We start from the raw sequence: 19565 nt of genomic DNA, 5'->3' as shown, positions 1-19565 counted from the left end.
TGGTCTGCATCTCATGCAGCTGCTGTCTCTACACTGCACAGGAGGCTGGTCCTGTTGAGGCCTTGCCTGCTCTTCAGGCCTTGGCTGGGGCTTATCCTGGATGGCTTGCACTCCTCCCTCCAACTCCTATAGTGGAGCCCCAGTGTAATGGAGTGGTCCTGGTGCTGGTGTAACCTGTGTTGTGTGGTCTGACTCCTCCCCCCCTGCCTATTTTTGTAGCTGTGGTGCCTCATCAATTGGTGTGTCTTTATCCTGTGTTGCAGGTTCCTCTGTGAATACAAGAGAACTACTTATTGTGTTGTAGTGTAGTTCCTATATATTGTATACAGGATCTGTGTGTTCGGATAACATAAACAGTGGGATTAGAGGCAGACTGGTTCCAAGCACCCCCACTGCATATGTTAGACAGTCAGTATCAGCGAGCTTACCGTGCCACTAGAATCTCCTCTTATCAGGGAGGGAATAGTTTCTGGCAACCTCAGAACATGACAACTCTGATCCCTCCGAATCGTGAAAACAATATACTACCTTTCGCTCAGTCACTTGTGCTCACTTAGTTTGTCTCAGAGATACACAGAATAAACAGTCTGGACGTTTCAAAAAGAATTTATTGAACTGTTGTTATTCTAGTGTAGAATAGATGAGCTGTAACAACCATTAGACAGTAACAGAGATATATGATTAGCAGTACTACAAAAGTAAAAGGATGGTACAGTTCTACCATTTTGCAATGATCATGAATACATACACATATATAAAACACATGATAAAAGTGTGTACTCTACTCCTATGAGGCCTCCCTAACTAGAGGTACCTAAATCTACCTAGCATCTGTGTTGGTGTTATGCCAAGAATCCCTTTAGGATCGAGTCAACCCCATTACCTGAGAATGAGAGAATATGAGACCCCACCTTGGTCTCTAGTTGGACACCCCGCGAGGAATGTTAGACCACTGTGAGCTGGAGTGTCTGAATGCAAGAAACTCAGCTCCTCTGTTCAGTGTGTCAACCAGGAAGTCATGGTCTCCTCTGTCTTTCTAAGCAAGACATGATGCATATGTACCCACAGGTCTCTCCAGGGGTCCTACCTTGCTGTGTTACTGTGTCGGGCTAAAGGATGACGTTGGGCATGAACTTTATACAGAGATATTATACAGGAGATGTGTGTCCTGCTGTGCTTCCAAGAAGCCTCATGCATAATGTATGAGTTTTGAACTAGGGAAAAACCTGCGTTCTTTATGCAGTGTTGAATCTATGTAAAAGGTCAGTCCCTAAGAACCGTTATGTATGTAATGTAGGAAAGGATATCGGTGAAAGGTTGCAGTGTTACCTGCACCTATATAGGGTACCTATATGGAATATAACACCCACTCCTCTTCTGACTGGACAACATATGTAACCTATAATTGTACTACCATTCTAATTAGACATTGGTAAGCAAAAAGTGTTAAAAGCTTTTCTTTAGCTAAAAATGTTAAAAAACCTCTAAAAATTTCTAAAAGACTTAAAAAAGTTAAAAATAAATTTGCAAACCATAGCTCTAAAAGTGTCCTTAGCTATAGTCCGGAACACTGCAAGCATTTGAAAGCCATTTGTGCCCAAGAAATTAAAGGAATGTCAATGTCAATTTTCTATCTGAGTTCCAAATTGAGCTTCTTTTTAAAAAGGGCTAATTTCTTCCAGCACATGACGAGCCAAAAATGAGTCAAATATTTATGTTCCCTGGCTGGTAGACGTCACATTTTTGTTGCCTACTTCCTTAGTTGATGGCCCCTGTAGCACCTCGCAGATTACGTCAATTGAGCACAGATGATGTTCCATGCTGTCCGCAGCCAGTGCTGGGGCAGCCTGTGTGCCATCCAAAGCCTGGGTGTCAGTGGTGAAGCCAGTGTCCAAACCAACAGGAGCAGATAGTACCTGTGGTGGCTCAAGCAATGCCGCCATCAACATTGAAATACGCTGAGGATACTGCAGAACATGGGCCATTATCTGGTCCAGTAGAGCATTCATGTCCAGTTGTGCACATGATGGGAGTGTCAAACAAATGTCTAACATGCATTCTTCTCTCCAAAACAAGCATCGGAGGACAGGTAAGATGCAGTCAATCCAGACTGGTCAAAATGACAGGAACCAAGATGCACTTAGTTCTCCCAGCCGAGGTGTGCCTAGATGTTAAACCATTTAGTCATGGTATTTCCCCTCCAGGAGTACTTTTTCCATCTCCTTGGTGACTGGGATGTCCATTGCGTAGCAGATAGAAGATAATCAGGATCCCTGCTATTAGGAACAGGATTAGTGGAAGTCGTCTAAAGATGCTTCCGAATACAGAGTGTATGAAGTTTGGTATAACTCCAAGTACCGTCTGAAAGGTACCTTGAAGTCGAGAACCTATGGTTTTAAATAGGTGGACTATGCCAGTCGTATAAGACATATTAAAGATATGATTTTTACTATGAATAAGCGCCTGTATCTCTGCCAAAGACCTTGCGATCTGCAGATCAAAAGTCTCTTGAGCAGAGGTTAAGGGCACAGACTTCTGTAAAAGCATGGCTTTCATTCTGCTTGGAGTATCAAACCGGATTAAAGAAAGATTCAGTGAAGGCCATAATGGTGCCTCCCTGACTGTATATGTCGGTGGAAACAATACTTGCATACAACAAGCAACCCTGGAGCTCATGGTTACCAGATATGCGATGCCTGGTAGCATTCCGCAGCAGCCTTGATCGTTCAGCATCCAGTAACTCCCATTTGAAAATAGCCCGAATGCTGGAGTAATCAATTCAGCTGGGGCACCCCTTAGATGACAGGACAAGTTCACTACAGAGCCATTACAAGCCCCGTGCATCATTATATCCTGACAAATGAGTGAACCATTTAAAACGTTTTCACAGTTTGTACTGTTTAAAAACACTTCTCGATCCCCACTCCGGCATCAAAATCTGTATTGTAATACCCATGATCTCTTAATATACTTCTTATCCATTTTTTTATATTTCCCGGCCTGCTTTTGCTCAAGGGAATACTGAAACTGAAGTGTAGTGACCGGTAGAGTTATGTGGCCATGGATTAGCCATTCAGTGGACGGTGATTTAGCCACTGTAAATGGCAATCTATCCAGTTTTTGATACACAGCATTGTATATTTTGCTCCTCTTTGTGCCATATCTATCTGTTTATCTGTTAGATTGTATTCAGAAAACAGAGACGTACTGTTGATAAAACCCCAAATCACATAGCCTGCATACAAAGATTGCAGTGTCCAACTTAACAACATGATAGAATGTAATTGAGATTGCCCGTGTTGTATTATGATCAAATCTTGTTCTAGCATGTCTATCTCAGAAGATAGAATGTTGCCTAAGGAATATTACCTGGAGGTCAATGTAGTTAACCCATTGTCTACCACTGCTAAACATTTTTCTAGGTTTATACGATCTATTTGCCGTAATCTCTATGCGGCCTCTTGTTGGGATATTTTCCATAATTCATTGTAGCCAGCATAAATGCCAGTATATATGAAACGTTTTTGACGTGGCTTCCCGGGGTTTAGTAAAAAATTATTAGGATCCACGTCCTGTGAAAGGAAGGACAAGTGTTGTTTTACCTCTGTGAGTGTTTCGTTTTTTAGCCAATCAAGGCACAACACTGTAGGATGTCACTACTCCTCGATGTTCTCTCTGTGCATACGTGGATCTAGCCTTTGGATAGCAAACCCTTCGGTTTTACCCATGAATCTTGCCTGACAACCATTGGTGTCTGTGTGCCAAATCAACCATTTGTCTCAATCGGGATGTTATCTATTGTATTGCATGATGTCATCTAATGTAATCTCTTTCTGTGATGTTTCATTACCCTCGGTCAGTGATGGTGTTGGCAGCCGAGGTGTGTTCAAGTCTTTGTTCTTGGCTAGTCCAAGGCAAGACCTTTGTTGCACTGTCTCGTTCAAAAACATGATCTGTTGAGGGATAAGGCATGCTCTAAACAAAGCTTCCATTCCCTGAACTTGCCATTCTATAGTATCCCAGACTGATTTTAAGTCTATGGTTTAACCTTTTTCAGACAACTGGGCAAAAAAAGATGCAGTGTAAATCTGTTGTCTGTTAACATATTCTTTTGTGCTGATGTTGGAGCAATCTTCTAATACTATCAGGCTGGGTCAGACATATTAAACCCAGAAAAATATGGAAACTTTTGTGCAAATGTTTTCGAACTGCCTTTAGGCGGTGTTGGACAATGTTCCCACTGGTGGTATGTGAACACATTTGTAGGATTAGCAGATTTATGAAAAAAGTGATGATCATAATGTTGAAAACAATATATAGATTCGTAATCTGATGTGGTTTCCAATGTTTCACTTTTAGAAAATGCAGCAGATTTCTCTAAATCAGACAACATGTTATTTACAGTTTTAAAGTCCCAATCAGCAGAAAATGTACTTGAGGTAATGATATCACTTGACGATATTTTAAATAAGTGAAGAATTTTTCAAATTTCTGTTGGGCCAAATATATCGAAATCAAACTTGTCCCAAACTATAACATCCGGTATAGGAACTATTGTAATGTTCACTGGTGACAAGTCTCTTTGTTCTCGATGAGATGATTGATGTTGTTTCAAAATGTAATTCACCTTTTGGGTTTCAGAGCTTTGTCAAAGGTATTTTCCATTACCAAGCATGCTAAAAACTATTACTAAGCCTACCCAGAAAAGAAAGAAAAGTATCCATGTTATTACCCATAGTTCTATCCAAGGTGATACCATGTACGTTTTTTTAAGCAAGTTCAGAAAGTCTTTAACTTGCTAATTGCGTGATGTTTGGGCTGGCATCGTTTCAGGTTCACTTGGATCCCAAGAAAACATATCAAAGTTTATGAAATAGCCAGAAGCAGTTCGATCAATTGATGGTATTGCATAAGGATTTCTAAAAATTGTACTTTGCTCTTGTTGAGGCATCTTGATGTAGACATCTGTATTTGGTTGAATAGCAATTTGAGTTTCATTATGATTCAGAATTTGAATTTCAGGTTCAAGGGGACCTATTTCTATAGCATTATTGCATAGTCCTTTATTCCTTACAGGGGACTCTTTGAATGTGATGAGTCTTTCTGTTTGAACCTCTTGAATGGTAGCGGGAGGAGGGCGTCTGCTACTTTGGAGTCCATGTGGCCTACTACTGAGTTTCAGCCATATAGTGTGGTTTGATTAGGTCGATTGAGACAAATCTTTTCTCTTTTTTTACGGCAAGAGGAGGTAGAAGTACAGTTCTTGTTCCTTTCACTGCTAGGACCTGTACAGACGTTCTGTAGGATGTGCAATCGCAGACAACAATCTCTGCAACACCTCACAGATTAGGTCAATCGAGCACGGATGTTCTTCTGCACTATCCACAGCCGATGCTGGGGTAGCCTGTGTGCCATCCAAGGCCTGAGTATTTGTTGAGGAGCCGGTATTCATTCCAACAGGAGCTGAAGCATTCTGTAGTGGCTCTAAGAATGCAGACATCAACATGGAAATACACTGAGGACACATCAGAATATGGGCCGTTATCGAGTCCAGTAAAGCATCAAAGTCTGCTGGTGCAACAGATGGAGTTGTTAGACAAAGATCTGCAGTACAGACCTCGAAGAACAGGCAGAATGCAGTCAATCCAGACTGGTCTAAATTACAGGAACCAAGACTTGCTTAGTTCTGGAAGACTAGGTGTGCCCAGATCCATTACCTTGCCATCACAGTATCAGCGCTCAAAGAGCATTCTTTCCATCTCGTTGGTGACTGGGACGTCCATAGCGTAGCAGAACACTGACAATCAGGATACCTGCTATTAGAAACAGGATCAGAGGAAACCCTCCAAAAATGCTTCAGAATACCGTATGAAGTTGGGAATACCTCAGAGGATTGTCTGAAAGGTGCTTAACAGTCCAGAACCTATGGTCTTAAATAGGTGGACAATACCTGTTTTATTAGACATGTTAAAGATACATTGTACCATTTCTGTGAAATGGAAAGGGCAGTTTGTCCGTACTAGTGCTTGTATCTCAGCCGATGACTTTGCAACCTGGAGATCATAAGTTTCTCGGGCGGGGGTTAAGGGCATGGTTTTTTGTAAAAGCATGGCTTTCATTCGGCTCAAATTATTTAACCGTATAAAAGAAACAATCATCTGAAGGCCATAAAGGCGCCTCCCTGACTGTATGGGGCAAGGGAAATAATACTTGCATACAGAAAGTAACCCTGGAGCTTACAGTGACAAGATATGTGATGCCTTGGAGCTTTTGATAACAACATTGATCATTCAACCTCAAGTAACTCCTATTTGAAAGCAACTTGAATGGGGGATTAATCACAGCAGCCGGGAAACCTTTAAAGTGACAAGATAATTTAGCAACCAAACAATTACAGGCCCGGTGCAGCATGATATCCTGGCATATGAGATATCCACTTAAAGCGTTCTTGCAATCGGTACCGCTAAAAAACACTTTAATGTCCCCATTCCTACATTGAAATTTGTCTGGTAAAACTCAAGACTCCTTGACTTCATATGGTAAGACTCAAGACTCCTTGACTTCATATCTACCTGCCTGTTGTTGTTCAAGGCAATACTGAAACTGGAAAGTTGTGACCGGTAGAGTTATATGCCATGGATTAACCATTCTGTGGAGGGTGACTGCCACAATAAACGGTAATTTGTCCAGTTTTTTAACACGCTGCATTGTATATTTTGCTCCACTTTGTGCCATTGTTATCTGTTTTTCAGTCAGATTATATGTAGAAAAGATTGACGTACTGTTTATAAAGCGCCATGGGACATAACCAGTGAGCAATGATTGCAGCGTCCAGCCTATTAGCAGAATAGAACGTAACTGGGATTGTCTGTGCTGTAGTATAGACAAGTTTTGTTCTAGTATATCTATAGCAGAAGATACCATGCTGCCCAGTGAATAAATCCTGGATGTTGATGTAGTCATACCATTGTCAACTATGGGTAACGCCTTTTCTTGGTTAATTTGATCTATTTCACTAAGTCTCTCCGCAACTTCTTGTTGAGAGATTTTCCAGATTTCATTATAGACAGTGTAATAGAAACATTTCTGACTTGGCTTTCGGGGACCTAACAAAAAAAACCTTAGAGCCACCACATCTGAGAGTAAGGATAACTGCTGTTTCACCTGGGACAGTGTCTAGGTTTTTAGCCAATCGAGGCACAACTTCCCAACACTGTTTGATGTCACTACGCTTAGATGTTCTCTTTGTACATAGCGTTGGCCTTGCCTATGGATACTAAACCCTTCGGTGGTACCCTTGAATCTTACCTGACATCTGTTGGTGTCTGTGGGCCAAACTAACCATCTCTTCCAATTGGGGTCTGATTTATTTTACGGCATGATGTTATCTATTGCATCCCCTCCAAGTGATGTAAAATTGATGTGTGAAGGTGTGGGAATACGCAGTGTGTTCTAATCCTTGTTCTTGGCTAGTCCAAGACAGGAAGTCTGTTGCACAGTTTCATTCAGAAATATTATCTGTTGAGGATTGAGGCACGCTATAAATAGAGCTTCTGTTCCCTGAACTTGCCATTCCTTAGAACCCCAGAGTGATTTTGTGTCTATAGAGTCCTTTCATAAGTCGAAACCCTGTTCAGATAGTTGGGAAATAAAGGATGCAGAATAAATCTGTGTGGTGTTTGCTAGCATATTGTTCTGTACAGTTGTAGGTGCAACCTTATAGCAATATGAGGTAGGGTCAGAAGTGTTAAACCCTGAAAAATATGAAAATGTCTATGCAAATGTCTTCAAACTACCATTTGGTGGTGTCAGGCAATGTTCCCATGGATACTGGATTTGTGTAAAACATGATGACCATTATGTTGGCAACAGTACATATTGTTAAAATCACCTGCATACTCTAACATTTCATTGTTTGGAAATGCTGCAGATTGTTCTAAATCAGACAAAATATTATTTAAAGTTTCAAAATCTCAATCATAAGAAAATTTACTGGAGGTAATTATATCATTTAGAGAATTTTTAAACAAATGTGATATTTTCAAAACTACACTAGGTCCAAATACATCATAATCAACTTTGTCCTAAACTATACCATCAGGAATTGGAACAGCTGTAATGGTAACGGAAAACAGGTCTCCATGTTAATGGGTGCACAGTCTAAATATCAATTCCTAAATATCGACCTACAGTAATATCGAGTTGGAAATATGAAGGTGAAGAATATCGAGGTCAAGAATATCGCTGGACGGAATATCGACCCTAAGGTAAGTAATATCGATCTTTTAATATCGATGTAAGTAATATCGAAGTTAGTAATATCAATATCAAATATATCGATGTTACTAAATTCAATGTTACTTATATCAATATTTGTTAGTTGTTATGTATTTTAATATGTATTGTATATGTATGTGTTATATGTTTTTTGTTAAGTATTTAATTTGTTTTAAATTATTTGTATACTATTTTTTATATATTATTAATGTTATTTATAATTTAACTTTAATGTTTTAGTACTGGAGCGGGTTGTGAGTTTATAGGGGAATAGGGTGGGAAGTAACTTAATTATAGTAAATTAAGTATTAATTTTTAGTAACTGTAAATTAATTTTTATTAATTTTTGGGTTTAAGTTCTGTAGCGGGTTGTGGGTTTATTTGGGTATTGGATGGGAAGTAATTTAATTGTAATTAAGTAATGATTTTCTTTTTATTGGTATTGATAATTATTTTATTTTTCATTATTTATTAATTGGTAATTAATTATTTTAGTTGGGAATTAATTTTTTTAATTGGTAATTAATGTTTGTAATTGGTAATTACATTTTTTAATTGGCAAATAATTTTTTTAGTTGGTAATTACTTTTTTTAAACTGGTAATTCAGATTTTTAAATGTTAATAACTTTTTATTAATTGGAAATTATATTTTGTTAATTGGTAATTATTTTTTCATAAAAATATTTTTTGATTTAAAAATAAACGTATTGTTTACCATTTTTTAACTGTTAATCAATTTTTTAACTATTAATTATTTATTGTTTTGAAAAATATTTTAGTGTTCAATATTTATTATCTGGTAATTAATATTTATTTATTAATATTTATTGGTATGTATTGTTAATTTATTGTTAATTAATTATTCAATTGTAATTATTGTTTTAGTAATTATTAATGGGTATTTGCAAATGATATAGGGTTATTAAAAAATTCAATTAATATTTATTTTATTTACAACAATTATTTATAAATATGTTATATTTAACTTCTACGCTATCCAACACTTTCCCTACTGTTGTACTCTCTGGAGTTGGAATAGTAATTTTTACCCCTACGCTATCCAACGCTTTCCCTACTGTTGCACTCTCAGGAGTGGTAATTGTAATTTTTACCCCTACGCTATCTAACGCTTTCCCTACTGTTGCACTCTCTGGAGTTAGAATAGTAATGTTTACCCCTATGCTATCCAACGTTTTCACTACTGTTGCACTCTCTGGAGTTGAAATATAAATTTTTATCCCTATGCTATCCTACGCTTTCCTTACTGTTGCACTTTTTGGAGTTGAAATAGTAACTTTTACCCCTACGCCATCCAACGCTTTCCCTACTGTTGCACTCTCTGGAGTGGGAATAGTAATTTTTACCCCAATGCTATCCAACGCTTTCTCTACTGTTGCACTCTCTGGAGTTGGAAAAGTAATTTATTCCCCTAAGCTATCCAACGCTTTCCCTACTGTTGCACTCTCTGAAGTGGAAATAGTAATTTTTACCCCTATACTATCCAACGCTTTCCCTACTGTTGCACTCTCTGGAGTGGGAGTAGTAATTTTTACCCCTACGCTATCCAACGCTTTCCCTACTGTTGCACTCTCTGAAGTGGGAATAGTAATTTTCACCCCTACTCTATCCAATGCTTTCCCTACTGTTGCACTCTCTGGAGTTGGAATAGTAATTTTTACCCCTACGCTATCCAATGGTTTATCTACTGTTGCGCTCTCTGGAGTGGGAATGGTAATTTTAAATTCTATGGTATCCAAAATATGTATTACTGTATTTTTTTTACTTATGGATTTTGAATAGTATTTTTATTTATTTAGCTTTTTAATATTTTTTGTCTAATTTTAGATGATGCAGTATATAATTAATTTTAAAAATATTGAAAGTATATTTAATTTTTTTAATATATTAAACATAATTATTTACTTTTTATTTATGTTTTTGTTTTATGTTTGTAAATGTATTTGTAATTTATAATATTTTGTATTAATTTATAAATTAATAAAATAATTATTAAAACATATTGTTAAGTTCGTATACATTATATATTTTCTGTATATGTTTAATAATATATTATTATTATATATGTATTATTTATTAATTTTAAACCCTATTAGATATTTTTAACTATGTTTATTTTATTTATTAGTGTTATTTACTTTATTTTACATTTATATTTTTACAGAAAAAACGATATTTTTAATATCGATATTTTTAACATCTATATTTTTATTTCGATATTTTTGTACTTTCCATGTTGTAGATAGGATGTCGATATTCTTGCCTTCGATATTTCAGTATCAATATTTCTGTAGGTCGATATTTTCTAGGTTGATAGTTTGTCAGTGATTCATGTTAAAGATAAGATGATGTATGAGGTCTCAGAACCAACAGTCACTAGTCCAATCCAGAACAGAAAAAACAATTTTCCAGTTATGATCCAGAGCAGGAGCCAATGTGACTCTAAGTAAGGCTTTCAGAAAATTGTAGAATTCACAAATTTGTTGAGTACGAGAAACTGGAGCTGGTATTGTCTCAGGTGAAAGAAGGTATCAAAATCAATGAAGTACCAGATGCAGTTCGATCTATCTTTGGAAGCTCTGTAGGTTTTGTTGAACATCAGGTGTCTCTTGTCGAGGCATATTGATATAGACGTCGGTTTTAGTCCAAATTGAAATTTATGTTCCATTGGTGCTTTGAAGTTCTGTTTCCAGAGGAACGAGTTCCATATCATTGTTGGAAATTCCATTACTTTGTATTGGTGACTCTTCAAATGTTTCCTGTATGGTAGAAGAGAAGAGTGTCGGATTCCCAGGAGCCCACGAGGCCTACTATTCTGTATCGGCCACATAGTGTGGTTTGATCAGATTAATGGATACATATCTCTTCTCTTTTTTTCCGGTAAGAGGCGGAAGAATTACTGTTCTTGTTCCTTCGACAGCCAGGAGAGGTGCAGGCTTTCTGTATGATGGCCCAAATTCTTTCTTGTCCACAATCTTTTCTCTGACCAAAACCCTGACTTTTGGAATTCAGACAGGTCTTGCCGTGACTGATTTGACTTCCCCAGTGGGCGGGTGTTTTACTTGCAGGTTGCTTAGTAGCGCCCAGGATATATTCAGATCCTGTAAAACAGCCAAACATTTATTGATGTCAAATGCTTTTTCATCTGCAACTGCGATTTCATAATCGAGATGAGGTACCCACATTCTCTTTCTAAATAAGACCTTGTTAGGAATGACACCCCTACAGAACTTCTTGGCATGTTATTAAGGGCTCGTTAGTCCTCATGTAAGTGATTAAACCAACTACCACCCAAACCTAATACCCTCTCTGTTAAGATTGCTTTGAGTCTCGGTTTTTCCTCTCCACGACCAAATTTCCCTCTGGATGGTACAGAGAGAAGTACTGCAATGCTACACCCAAACTTCCCATGGCTTCCTTGTAAGCACAAAAGCTAAACACTGGGCCATGGTGAGCATCTAATGTCCCAACTGCGCATGTCCCTATGAAGACTTGCAAATCTGTTATAACAGTTTGAGCGCCAGCCAAGCGCTGAGGCCATACCCATAGGAATCTAGAGCATTAATCCACTGCCACCAAGATGTACTTGTAAGACCCATTTGATTGTAGGGGGCCACAGTGGTCCAAATAGACACAAGCAGAGTGGTCTTTCTGATTTTTGTATGTTGTCTGTGCTGGACGTGCCATGTTTGCACCCTTCATCTGCTGATAGATACCTCACTTTAAGACACAATTCTTTGTCTGTTTTGTTAAACATGGCTACCAGTAGCATTGTTTCAGTACAGAAACTGTTCCTGTAATTCCTGCATTTACAGAACTCAGACCTTCGTGTGCAGCCAGTATTAAGCCTATTCTGCAATCCATGTTTGGTATCACTCTATCCCCCACTCCTGGAATCTGAGCATACGGAATGCTATTTGCATCTAACTTGTAGGAGTGTTTGAGTGGAAAACCTTTTGGTAAGGCTGTGCTGTTTGCAGCTACGCAAGCAGTATGTACTGCCCCTTTTGTGCCTTCACCGGCCAATGAATTTCCTTCAATGTGATTGCCATCACGTTGATGACTCTGCGTGTGTACCACATGTTTATTTCTTATGGCAGGCTGAGCAGAATCGTCAGTGTAAGTAATGTATTCATACTGATCTAGAGGCATAATTTCATTTGGGAGGGTATATTCTTGTTCATATTGCAGGAATGCTTGTGTTTTTAGACTAGGGTCATATCTGTATTCTATATCCATTGCAGTGAGAGAATTAGCCCATTGTATCAATCTTGGATGAAAGGCTTTAGCATTAGGAAAGCTTGCCTTTGTAGCAGCATCTAAGGCCGGTAACGGAGTAATGACAATTATTCGTTTTCCCCTGAAACAGCAGTCTGTACTGCTGTCAGGATTTTTTCTGTAAAAGCAAAACACATTTCAGCGTTTGTGTGCAAATGTGAGTTGTATGCTATGGGTACTGTTTCTCCTTTATTGAAGGTTAGGTAAGTGTACCCAGATTGACCCGCTATAACACCAATCACCAATTTGCTAACATTCATGTGTGTCTGCAAGTGTTTTGATGCTGTGGTTTCAGCTTGTAGGGAACAAAGGATATCTGTGTGTTCCTGTGTCCAATGCCTAACTGAACAAGCATTTGCAATGCAATAGGTCTCACATTTACACCAGTTTGAGCTATTGACATTGTAAATGACAAAGCCTTTTATTTTTGTTTTCATTTTTAAAACATAAATAAAAGGCATTGTCATTTATAATGCCAATAGCTTACACTCTCATATACCAAACAAGTAGGTATTCTATATATCTGCAGTGATAGTGATCTCACACCTATATCTGCAGTGATAGTGATCTCACACCTATATCTGCAGTGATAGTAATCTCACACCTATATCTGAAGTAATGGTGATCTCACACATATATATCTGCAGTGATAGTAATTTCACACCTATATCTGCAATGAAGGTGATCCCACACCTATATCTGCAGTGATGGTGATCTCACATCTATATCTGCAGTGACAGTGATCTTACACCTATATATGAAGTAATGGTGATCTCACACCTATATCTGCAGTGATAGTGATCTCACACCTATATCTGCAATGATGGTGATCTCACACCAATATCTACAGTGATAGAGATCTCACACCTATATCTGCAGTGTTAGTGATCTCATACCTATATTTGCAGTGATAGTGACCTATAACAATATCTGCAGTGATGGTGATCTCACACCAATATCTACAGTGATAGGGATCTCACACCTATTTCTGCAGTGATAGTGATCTAACACCTATATCTGCAGTGATGGTGATCTCACGCCTATATCTGCAGTGAAAGTGATCTCACATCTATATCTGCAGTAATAGTGATCTCACACCTATACCTGCAGTGATAGTGATCTCACACCTATATATGTAGTGATGGTGATTTCACCTATATCTGCAGTGACAGTGATCTCACACCTATATCTGAAGTAAAGGTGATCTGACACCGATATCTGTAGTGATAGTGATCTATCTCACACCTATATCTGAAGTAATGGTGATCTCACACCTATATCTGCAGTGATGTTGATCTCACACCTATGTCTGCAGTGGCGGTTATATCACACCTATATCTGCAGTGATAGTGATCTCACACCAATATCTGCAGTGATAGTCATCGCACACCTATATCTGCAGTAATAGTGATCTCACACCTATATCTGCAGTGATAGTTACCTCACACCTATATGTGCAGTGAATGTGATTTCACACCTATATCTACAGTGATAGTGATCTCACACCTATATCTGCAGTGATGGTGATCTCACTCCTATGTCTGCAGTGATAGTGATGTCACACCCACATCGGAAATAATGGTGATTTTTCACCTATATCGGCAATGATGGTGATCACACACCTATATGTGGAGTGATGGTGATCTCACACCAATATTTACAGTGATAAAGAACTCACACCTATATCTGCAGTGACAGTGATCTCACACCAATATCTGCAGTGTTGGTGATCTCACACCAATATGTACAGCGATAGAGATCTCACACCTATATCTGCAGTGATAGTGATCTCACACCAATATCTGCAGTGATGTGATCTCACACATCTATCTGCAGTGATAGTGATTTCACACCGATATCTGCAGTGATGGGGATTTCACACCTATATCTGCAATGATAGTGTTCTCACACCTATATCTGAAGTAATGGTGATCTCACACCAATATCTGCAGTGATGGTGATCTCACACCTATATCTACAGTGATACGTCATGCAATTTACAGTGTTATTTCCAAGCACATTTATGCTGTTGTATGTGACTGCCTTAATTGGATGTGAATTGTATGCCCTCAAGTTAGTAGGATACTCCACACCTTTAGTATCCCTGTTAAAGAAATAACTTGCAGTTCTGCTGGGTGTGATGCGCATGCCTGTTTAAGCTACAGCAGAGGTCAGTCGTGGCCTCAGATGTCTACTGTGTACTGAAAATGTAGAGGTATAGGCTGTTAGAATGTGAGGAAAGAACAGACATGAACCCATTAGCCCACCCATTGGCGGGACTTCATCATCTGGGTTGAAAGAACACCAGCCTGGTGTCCACTAGGTGTCTCACTTGACAAAGAAATGTGAGTACAACAACTAGTATGTGGTTCGCCAAAGATGTAGAGTTAGGTAACAGTGTCTCAAGGGCTGTGGAAAGAAGAATAGTTGCAGTGTTGAGAGCTAGTGTGCTATAAAGAAAGTGAAATAAAATTGGCTAGCATGGTGCCTGAAAGACCTTTATTGAGACGGTCACCATGGTGCCATCATTAAAAGCAGAGTGAAAAAATGGATGTAAACAAATATTACCATTATGAGATAGATCAAACGGTCGACATGTTTCAGCCTTGGAAGGCTTTCATCAGGACCTCTTCGAACACTACTGCAACAGTGATTGTGAAAATCTTATTTTGTATACCAGGCCAAACCACAATAACCTACCAGTATTGTATACGTAAATTGGTAGGAGATGAAGTCATGGTGATTAATTAGTTCTGCTCCTGAAACAGAAAAACAGTGTATATACCAGAATAAAGTACACATGTTGTGAACATTAACAAGAAAATCTCATTTGGAGATTACAGACATAGAGGGCCATAGAGCCAAGACTCTTTTAATATAATCTGATTAATAAATTGATCACTCACCCGCACATTGGTTAGGAGATAGCCTCACCTCGCCTGGCGCTCGCTCAGGACAATGAGGCCCCGCTCTGATAAGAAAATAGGGAGAAAAGATTCCAAAAAAAGTAATTGATGGAAAGTAATTGATGGAAACTCACTATTTTTATTACCACTAAGTGTTTATAAAAAGATAGTGTAACAGGATATTGGTGTCTGCTGGCCAGCTAAAACTGATGTTTAGAGCATTTTATCAAATCTTTAAGAGAATCTTTTTGCATAGTAACAGTTGTGTAATCAATTGGAATGGGTTCTGTATGTGAATTCCCCATAACTATAAACAAGAGGACCCAAACTTGAATCTCTAGAAGTTTTAAATAAGGATTTTGTGAGGACAGACTATTGAGTTAAAAACAGATAAGACTGTATAGCCAAAAAACAGATTAGCTAAAAACCAAAGAGGAAGAAGCATCAAACAAAAGTAATGCCTGTAAGGTCTAGCCTCCCCTGGAACATCAAAAGCGATGTGCTGATAGACTATAGCCCAGGAGCTAGCAAGCACTCACCTGTCTGTCGGTACCTCGTAGCCCTACTGAGACGAGGGGAAGGTAACTCGACGGACAGGGAGAGCTGTTTATGTGTAAACCAGGCGGACCATAGAGTGAACCTCTCTATGTCACGTGAACGGGGCAAAAACACACCCTCCCTATAACTACGAAGTCCTACAAGCATAACAAGTGCAATGGAACTGTTGATAGGGCCCCGCCATATACTGACGATGCTGACTGGTTTAAGTTTTGGCCAATTGTGGAGTTGAAACCGACAATGGCTTCGCAAGGAAAAGACTACTGCATTGACGGCCTTTAAGGGTTCTGTGCAGGGCAGTGAGTTTGGACTGCAAGTTGTTACACACGTTGGGCCAAAGCATGTATTACAGAGCCCGGCTGTAAGCAATAAAAGAGGAGATACATACACAAACTCCCGAGCAGGCAAACAGCTGGTTGGACAAAGCCGTGCGGCGGTAGTTCGGATTGGTCGAACTCTTGGCCAATCAGGGAGCCGGAACTACGGAGCGTTGTTGTTGTGTACGCTGCTGTGTCAGGATGTCTCTGATTGTTTTACTGTAGGCAGGAATGTCAGAAGACAATATGTTCGTATCGCTGCACTACACATTCTTTTATTGGGCAAATGATTATACTAGGTCACCGGTGACTGTGAGACTTCTGATGGAGCTTAGCTATACGCAGACACAGCTGAATGGGCAAAGCCATGCAGCGGCTGTCCTGATTGGTCGGCCCCTTGGAGTCAAAGCTTGGGAGCCTCGGAACAGGGTAGTGCACGTACCTCATGAACAGTGCGTCTTGGATGCAGTGAGCATAATCATTAAAAATTACAGCGCAAGGAACTAAAATGGATAAATGATGGAGTCGAAATGTCCGTATATCAAAATGCACCAAAGACCTGTGTAAAGATACAAAAGGCCACCTCATATGCGTGTGTTGTGTGTAAAGATGGTAAGCGTCATGATGCAGGAGGCATTCTAAACCACAAAAGCACAAATGCCGCACTATCGTGTAAGGAGAGAAGTGGTTCACCACTATAAGCCGTATAATTAGTGGAATTTAGCAGGAACTAACTAGTGTGCTGATACAGCCTAGTGTGTAGGTGCCCTGGTCAAAAGCCTCAACGTAATCTTCGATGAAAATTCTTGATGAATTCCAGGGAAGGGGTGTCCTTGATTAAACGTATGTGACTTCATATGGCCAGTAAGGACATACATGTTTGAGGAAACAAGTATATCTACAAAGAAACTAGTGAAACCAGTGGCTCTCAACTCATACATTGTTCACAGATGGTGGACTGCATGTTTTGAGGACTGGAATTACATGCAATCTTCTAATAGTGGGAGAAGAACACAAGACCTGCATATAAAATCAAAGGTATTGTATGGACAAGTGCGTAATCACTGCTGGATTAATGAGAAATGTTTCAAGCATACGGTGGCCTAGTCCATTGAAGCAGTTTTAATAGGCATAATCTGAGTTATCAGACTAACTATTGCAGACATTACATTTGAATCCATGGGATCTCATCATTCAGGCCGTTAGTTACACAGTTGAGCCGAAAAATCCATTTTTATTCTTTAACGAACAGATAATGGGCTACATCACTGGTATGTGGTGGAATAAAGGGTTTCTCAATTACAATCCACTTCAAATCGTCAACATATATACGTCACTGCATCCAAGATGCACTGTTCATAAGGTACGTGCACGTACACTGTTCCGAGGCTCCCAAGCTTTGACTCCAAGGGGCCGACCAATCAGGACAGCCGCTGCGCGGCTTTGCCCATTCAGCTGTGTCTGCGTATAGCTAAGCTCCATCAGAAGTCTCACAGTCACCGGTGGCCTACTATAATCATTTGCCCAATAAAAGAATGTGTAGTGCAGAGATACGAACATATTGTCTTCTGACATTCCTGCCTACAGTAAAACAATCGGAGACATCCCGACACGGCAGCGTACACAACAACAACGCTCTGTAGTTCCGGTTCCCTGATTGGCCAAGAGTTCGACCAATCCGAACTACCGCCACACGGCTTTGTCCAACCAGCTGTTTGCCTGCTTGGGTGTGTGTGTATGTATCTCCTCTTTTATCGCTTACAGTCGGTGTTAGAACCGGCTGTCTCCAGTTGGCAGAGGTATACACTTCTGACAAATAGGGACACACCTTTTCTAGTCAGGGCAAGGGGATCACACCCTTCGATAACCCCTGCTCACCCCCTTGGTAGCTTGGCAGAGCAGACAGGCTTATCTCAGAGGCTGTGTGTTAAGCAATTATGACCACATACAGTAATAAAGTGAATACACTACAAATGGACACGACAAAGTAGTATTATAAAAATAAGGTTTTTATATAAGGCTTAGCACAAGACCAAATAACGACAAAAAATGTACACAATCTTAATAAATACTTTGGGAAGGGAAAAATTATTCAAAGGTAGTTTCTTCTTTAGCACAAAGTCTTTCGTATCAAAGCAAATCTTCTTCTTGGCAACACAGTTCTTAGCAACGAGGTAACTCACACGGGAGCTACACGACGTCGAGGCAAAGTTAGTCCAAAGGTTCGGCGTCGACCGCGAGGAGCGCTACATCGAGCCCGGAGTCACACGGACCCCCAACAACACAGTACCTTTGGAAATGAAGCACACGATGACCAGCGACTTCGAGCAATCCGGCGTCGCGTCTTCAGTGTCGATCAGGCCTCAGCAGGCGTCCTCGTCGATGATGCGGTTGCACAGAGTGAGCAGCGCTCACGGCGTCGAGAGGGCACGAGGGCGATGCGATCAGCAGCGGTGCAGACACGAGGTCCCTTGGAGCTGGAGCCGAACTCACTACTCACTGGAGTTGCTGCTGGCGTCGATCGGGCCCGGCGGCCGGCGTCGAGGAAGCGAGACACTTGAGCCGTCACTCACGGTGTCGAGCTGGATTCGGCAACGTCCGTCGGCGTCGAAGTTGCTGGCTCTTTCAGAGGTGCTGGATTCACAGGTTCCAGCCAATAGCACTTTAAGCAGATGAAGTCCTTTAGCCCTGTGACTTCAGCAGGAGACTGGCACTCTTCCAGTCCTTGGAGATTTTCTTATCAAGCGTGAGAGTACACACACAGTTCCTCTCTCCTGGTTCCTTGGCAAAAATAAAGAAGCACTGCAGGATTCCCCCCAGCAAACAGCACACTGGCAGAAGGGGTAGGCAAGTCCTCAGATCAGCAGGCCTCTTGTCCTTGGTTACAGGGTTCCTTGTCAGAAGTGATCTGATTTCATGGTTCAGGGGTCCTTCTCTTATACCCCTTTTCGGCTTTGATCCCTTTGTCCATGCAGGGGAATTTCCCAACATCCTGGGTCTGTTGTGGGTGGAGCCAGGCAGAAGCACCTGGCCTATTCACTGAGCAGGGCTGGGTCCTCAGACGCCCAGCAGGAGGTGGAGCCAGCATTGACGCTGGCAGGAGCAGAGCTATCGGCCTCCTGGCAGGAGGTGGGGCTAGGATCGTCCATGGCAGGCACAGAACCATCAGCCGCTTGGCAGGAGGTTGAGCCAGCATTGTATCAGGCAGGG

The sequence above is a fragment of the Lissotriton vulgaris genome, chromosome 6 (genome assembly GCF_964263255.1).
Source record: "Lissotriton vulgaris chromosome 6, aLisVul1.2, whole genome shotgun sequence".
NCBI classification, from domain to species: Eukaryota; Metazoa; Chordata; class Amphibia; order Caudata; family Salamandridae; genus Lissotriton; species Lissotriton vulgaris.
This window is presented reverse-complemented; position numbering follows the sequence as displayed.